Raw genomic sequence first — 7,500 nt, 5'->3', positions numbered from 1 at the left:
TGCACACTGCAGTTCTTGTTGCACACACTTTGCAGTCCTTGTTGCACACTGCAGTTCTTGTTGCACACACGTTGCAATCCTTGTTGCACACTGCAGTTCTTGTTGCACACACTTTGCAGTTCTTGTTGCACGCATTTTGCAGTCCTTGTTGCACACTGCAGTTCTTGTTGCACACACTTTGCAATCCTTGTTGCACACACTGCAACAGAAATGTTGCCTGAATACCAGATAAAATTGGAACAAATTAGACAGTTTAATGCAGTATGAAAAAACTTTATAAATGGCAAAAAATTTTCCCCTCGGTTTCCAAGCTTTGGTTTGCAAACTTTATTTACAAGCTTTATTTACAAGCTTGATTCACTAGCTTCTTGAAGTCGCGTAAAAAAATGCCGGTAATGCAAGTGCAACGTTGTCATTTGTTTTTTTCCATCCCCTTTCCCGTAGTACGGCGGTAAAACTGTCTTATTTGTTGCAGAAATTGCAGATGTGTGTTGGTGCCGAGGCTGGAGAGGTCAAGTTGAAATTCCACGTTGCTCTGGCATATCCATATTACACGCGCAATTGAGCCTGATACCGGGATTCCAACACCGGTGTGGGGAATTCTTTATCAGCATGATGAACAGATGCGAAAGTTGCTAGGGAGTTTTTTTTTTGGGGGGAGGAGGGGGGAGGAAACGAAAGAAATAAAACTGTTGACTCTAAATAGTTTATGTATCATGTGTATGATATGTATGGCATTCATAATCAAGCTAGTGTATACTGTGTATGGTAAGCATTGTATGTGCTGTGGTTCACTCGGCCACTGATGCTACACTGTTCCACAGACGCTCATTAGAACCCTCCAGACATAATACTACAAAGGTCGGTAATTAAAAAAAATCTTTACTAAACAAATATAAGAAATCGATATTATTACACCAGGTGTGGCATGCAAAGAGTACGTAACCTTTGTTCGGCGCATGTACACACCCTCATTGAAAGGCTATCTCCCCCAACCAGCGAACCAGGGGCTAAGAGTTGACGATGGGGCCCCATCGTTCAATCAGTACCCAGGTTCCAGCCAATAAGATGGTTTTGGCAATCGCAGAGGTGATGTGGGTACCACTCACCCGTCTGCCCTTGTCATTCCCATTCTAGAGCTGGTTGAAGCACGGTCTGCTCTCTACTGGCTTCTATTCTGCCATGCTTACCGTGGAGTGCACTAATACCTATGGTTGTACATAGTGTATATAGTGTACATACTTCTGTTCTAAATTGGAGAAGGATAATATAAGTTAAAAGTTTTTCTGCTGTGTTTATTTTGCTTCCTTTACACCCAGGATAACATGTCTTTGGGACTCCTGGGTTGTAATACCATGTTACGTGGTCTCTTCATTGTGGAGTGATGATGACGCTAGGTAACCATCATCATGAAGAGGCCCTCCTACCCGGACTCTTCTGGCAGCCAAGTGCTCGACATCTCTTGTTCTGACTACCACCAGATGTTGCTGATCATTTTGTAGCAGTGAAGATTGGCAGTGAAGATTGGCAGTGAAGATTGGCAGTGAAAATTGGCAGTGAAGATTGGCATCAGCCTGAATTTTGCTTTTGAAGTCAAATTTTTTTCAGATGTTAACATTCGGATCTGTGTTCCAGTATAGTTTCATTAGCCAACAAGTCTATCTATAATGCTTGGTACGCCAACACATCTCTCTGTATTGTTTGATACGTCAACATGTCTCTCTGTTATGCTGGATACGCCAACATGTCTCTCTGTTATGCTGGATACGCCAACATATCTCTCTGTTATGCTGGATACGCCAACACATCTGTATATAACTTCTGCTAGTACGTGCACGATGATAGATAAGATAAACATTGATGTGTACGTTTAATGTACCATACGTAGACAATGACAACATCAGCGTTAATATATCATAGAGATACAACACCATCAACCAGATTAGCAGTCAAGACAACATCAACAACAAAAATGAGTATGTTCTGCTTTTTAACAATGTCTGGAGAACTTGTCTTAGGAATAACAAGACGACCCTTGAACAAGTGTAACTCAAAAAAAAAAAAAAAAAAAAAACGTGAAAACCGGGCAACACATGCAACGCGGTGATGCGGTCATGACCACTGTATACATTTCAACAATTGCATTTTCATACACATGATTAATCATATAAACAGTTTTATTTAGTCGGTTCCAAAGTTTAAATTATCCGATGGATTATATAATTTTTACAAAATATTTCTCATCCAAGTCTACAAACACGCTTGGCAGTCAAGTCGTTGTTGTAAGGACGTCCAGTGATCCAGGCTCGGATCACTGGACGTCAGATGACACCCTTTCTCACGAGGACATGACACATTGTTTTCATTATATTCCAAGAACGGAGCATGAAAGAAAAATATAATTAGTCTGCGTATCTCCGAACCCATTGAAGGACGCGATTAGAAAACCCTTTACGTGCAGTGCTGGATGCAAAGAGTAACAAGCGAGTTAGTTCAGCTTGTCTGGGTTGATCCAACTCTTTTAAGGACCCCACGAGATCTCCTTCAAATGCAATAAAAGAGGATCAGAACATTTGCTGCTTCAAGGAATGAGATTGGATGCAGTGGCCCCTCTTCCAGGATATTTCCCTCTGGTCAGCTTTAGTGGCGATCAGAGCCCAGGCTGAAAAACGTCCGCCTCTTCTTCATTCTGGTTCGTATCTTGGCCGCTGTGTCCAGCGCCACCGTCTTGCTCTCCTGGCCACCTTTATAGGCGAAACGGTGGCCATAAAATTGTGTAATGGGCCATCTGGCCAGCTGGCCGAGGTAGACCACAGCTCCACTGACAACACGGGGAGGTGGTGATGTCAAGGTGGCAGAAGATACTGCCACAGGATCGACTCCTCGCTAACGTAGGGTCCAACTCCTCTGGGGCCTCCACAATTCTCGCATTAGGACATCTATAATCAACCCTCCGGCATTTATTCGTCAGTAAAATTCGACCCTGGGGAGGCGGGGGTCAGCATCGAGAGGGAGGGGAGGGGAGCTTGGCCGAGGGGTGTGAGAGGGGAGTAAAATAAGACACCTTAGAGACTATGTGCTGGACGCCTTGCGTCGCCATCTTACTACTGCTGTTGCTGCTAACACTGTTGTTACTACTGCTTCTGCTGTTGTTACTGCTTAAGCTGGTGCTTCTACTCCTACTGATTCTACTACTACCGTTGCTACTGCTGCTAACACTGTTGTTACTGCTGCTTCTTCAGTTATTCCTGCTTCTGCTGGTGCTTCCACTGCCACTGATGCTGCTGCAACTACGACTGCTACTACGACCATTGCTGCTGTTACTGATGTTCTACTGCTGTTCTTGATGTTGCAACAGCAGCTGCTGCAGTTGCTGTAGTAAATATAAAAATATATATTTAACATTGTGCTGAATATAAAAAGGATATAATTAACATAAACTATTACACTGGCCAGCAATGGTTTCAGTTCGTTTAAAAAAATGTATTTCTAACGAATTCTGTGACGCTGAACTCAAATCTGAACTTAGTTTTGCTGCCGGCGAGTAAGAAAATATACATAAATATGTATATATATATATATATATATATATATATATATATATATATATATATATATATATATATATATATATATATATATATATATATATATATATATATACATATATATATATATATATATATATATATATATATATATATATATATATATATATATATATATATATATATATATATATATATATATATATATATATATGCAATAAGATCACAGTCAACAGGTGATTTTAAAATATGCAAAACAACCACTGTGAAAGAGAAGTGAAATTCCAAGCGCTTCCGTGACTACTCACATTGTCAAGGAACTATGAGTAGTCACGAAAGCGCTTGGAATTTCACTACTCTTTCACAGTGGTTGTTTTGCATATATATATATATATATATGTCGTGCCGAATATGTAAAACTGGTCAATTAGCAAGAACTCATTTAAAATTAAGCCCTCTCTAAAATTTTCTCTTATACATTTAAAGATATAATCTTTTCATTAATGATAATGTAAAAATTTTTAATTTTGCACCAAAAGAATCTTAGAAAAGTTACCTAACCTTATTATAACAAGAACAATTTATTTTAGCCTAACCCAACTAAGTATATTTTAGATTTGTTTACAATAATTTAATACTAAACAAACACAGTGAAATATATTTTTTTCGTTAGGTTCAGAATGATTTTGGCGAAATTATTGCATACACAAATTTTCAGTTGTCCTATATGGCAAGATGAACGTTGCTATTTAAGCCAAGATGGCAAGTTCTGCCTATTCGGCACGACATATATATATATATATATATATATATATATATATACATATATATATATATATATATATATATATATATATATATATATATATATATATATATATATATATATATATATATATATATATATATATATATATATATATATATATATATATATATATATATATATATATATATATATATATATATATGTATGTATTTATATTTTATTTTATTATTATCACTGGCCGATTCCCACCAAGGCAGGGTGGCCCGAAAAAGAAAAACTTTCACCATCATTCACTCCATCACTGTCTTGCCAGAAGGGTGCTTTACATTACAGTTTTTAAACTGCAACATTAACACCCCTCCTTCAGAGTGCAGGCACTGTACTTCCCATCTCCAGGACTCAAGTCCGGCCTGCCGGTTTCCCTGAACCCCTTCATAAATGTTACTTTGCTCACACTCCAACAGCACGTCAAGTATTAAAAACCATTTGTCTCCATTCACTCCTATCAAACACGCTCACGCATGCCTGCTGGAAGTCCAAGCCCCTCGCACACAAAACCTCCTTTACCCCCTCCCTCCAACCTTTCCTAGGCCGACCCCTACCCCGCTTTCCTTCCACTACAGACTGATACACTCTTGAAGTCATTTTGTTTCGCTCCATTCTCTCTACATGTCCGAACCACCTCAACAACCCTTCCTCAGCCCTCTGGACAACAGTTTTGGCAATCCCGCACCTCCTCCTAACTTATATATATATATATATATACATATATATATATATATATATATATATATATATATCTATATATATATATATATATATATTTATTTATTTACTTATTATGTGGTTCTTCATCCTTAAAGAGTCAAAATATTCATCATCTGTTTTACAGAAAAAAAATCTTACGTGATAGAGACTAAACAAGTTCAAATTCGTGATCAGTTCAACAAAGATCGTTTAAAATAACTAATTTAGTTTCTAAAGTGGATAACAAGTTTAAATATGTTGGTTAGTATAAACGAGTATAAAACTTGTTAAGAATATGGACAGAACATTAAACGAAGAGGGTATAAAACAGAGAGAACAGGGTATGAACCTGATTAACAGGGCATGAACCTGAAAGAACAGGGTATTAACCTGAAAGAACAGGGTATGAACCTGAAGAACAGGGTATGAACCTGAAAGAACAGGGTATGAACCTGAAAGAACAGGGTATGAACCTGAAAGAACAGGGTATGAACCTGAAAGAACAGGGTATGAACCATAAAGAATAGGGTATGAACCTGAAAGAACAGGGTATGAACCTGAAGAACAGGGTAAGAACCTGAAAAAACAGGATATGAACCTGAAAGAACAGTTAATGAACCTGAAATAACAGGGAATGAACCTATAAGAACAGTGTATGAACCTGAATGAACAGGGTATTAACCTGAAAGAACAGGGTATGAACCTGAAAGAACAGGGTATGAACCAGAAAGAACAGGGTATGAACCTGAATAACAGGGTATGAATCTGAAAGAAGAAGGTATGAACCTGAATAACAGGGTATGAACCTGAAATAACAGGGTATGAACCTGAATAACAGGGTATGAACCTGAAAGAACAAGGCATGAACCTGAAAGAACAGGGTATGAACCTGAAAGAACAGGGTATGAACCTGAATGAACAGGGTATTAACCTGAAAGAACAGTGTATGAACCTGAAAGAACAGGGTATGAACCTGAAAGAACAGGATATGAACCTGAAAAAACAGGGTATGAACCTGAAGAACAGGGTTTGAACCTGAAGAACAGGGTATGAACCTGAAAGAACAGGGTATGAACCTGAAAGAACAGGGAATGAACCTGAAAGAACAGGGTATGAACCTGAAAGAACAGGGTATGAACCTGAAAGAACAGGGTATGAACCTGAAGAACAGGGTATGAACCTGAAAGAACAGGGTATGAACCTGAAAGAACAGGGTATGAACCTGAAATAACAGGGTATGAACCTGAAAGAACAGGGTATGAACCTGAAAGAACACAGTATGAGTCTGAAAGAACAGAGTATGAACCTGAAAGAACTGGGTATGAACGTAAAAGAACAGGGTATGAACCTGAAAGAACAGGGCATGAACCTGAAAGAACAGGGTATGAACCTGAAAGAACACAGTATGAGTCTGAAAGAACAGAGTATGAACCTGAAAGAACTGGGTATGAACGTAAAAGAACAGGGTATGAACCTGAAAGAACAGGGCATGAACCTGAAAGAACAGGGAATGAACCTGAAAGAACAGGGCATGAACCTGAAAGAACAGGGCATGAACGTAAAAGAACAGTGTATGAACCTGAAAGAACAGGGTATGAACCTGAAAGAACAGGGTATGAACCTGAAAGAACAGTGTATGAACCTGAAAGAACAGGGTATGAACGTGAAGAACAGGGTATGAACCTGAAAGAACAGAGTATGAATCTGGAAGAACAGGGCATGACCCTGAAAGAACAGGATATGAACGTGAAGAACAGGGTATGAACCTGAAAGAACAGGGTATGAACCTGAAAGAACAGGGTATGAACCTGAAAGAACAGGGTATGAACCTGAAAGAACAGTGTATGAACCTGAAAGAACAGGGTATGAACGTGAAGAACAGGGTATGAACCTGAAAGAACAGGGTATGAACGTGAAGAACAGGGTATGAACCTGAAAGAACAGGATATGAACGTGAAGAACAGGGTATGAACCTGAAAGAACAGGGTATGAACCTGAAGAACAGGGTATGAACCTGAAAGAACAGGGTATGAACCTGAAAGAACAGGATATGAACGTGAAGAACAGGGTATGAACCTGAAAGAACAGGGTATGAACCTGAAAGAACAGGGTATGAACGTGAAGAACAGGGCGTGAAACTGCAAGAACAGGGTATGAACGTGAAGAACAGGGCGTGAAACTGCAAGAACAGGGTATGAACGTGAAGAACAGGGCGTGAAACTGCAAGAACAGGGTATGAACGTGAAGAACAGGGCGTGAAACTGCAAGAACAGGGTATGAATATGGACAACACACAGAGCACGATAAAAACATATTAGAACAAGGTAAGAATATAGAAATAACATGGTAAGAACGTGGTAAGAACATGAAAAGAACATAACAAAAATATTGGAAATATTTGAGAATTTTTTGCTTTAAGTTCGTGAATTATAATTC

Source organism: Cherax quadricarinatus, chromosome 23, assembly GCF_038502225.1.
Source record: "Cherax quadricarinatus isolate ZL_2023a chromosome 23, ASM3850222v1, whole genome shotgun sequence".
In the NCBI taxonomy this organism is placed as follows: Eukaryota; Metazoa; Arthropoda; class Malacostraca; order Decapoda; family Parastacidae; genus Cherax; species Cherax quadricarinatus.
The sequence above is the reverse complement of the archived record's forward strand: the minus strand, read 5'-3'. Positions refer to the sequence as shown.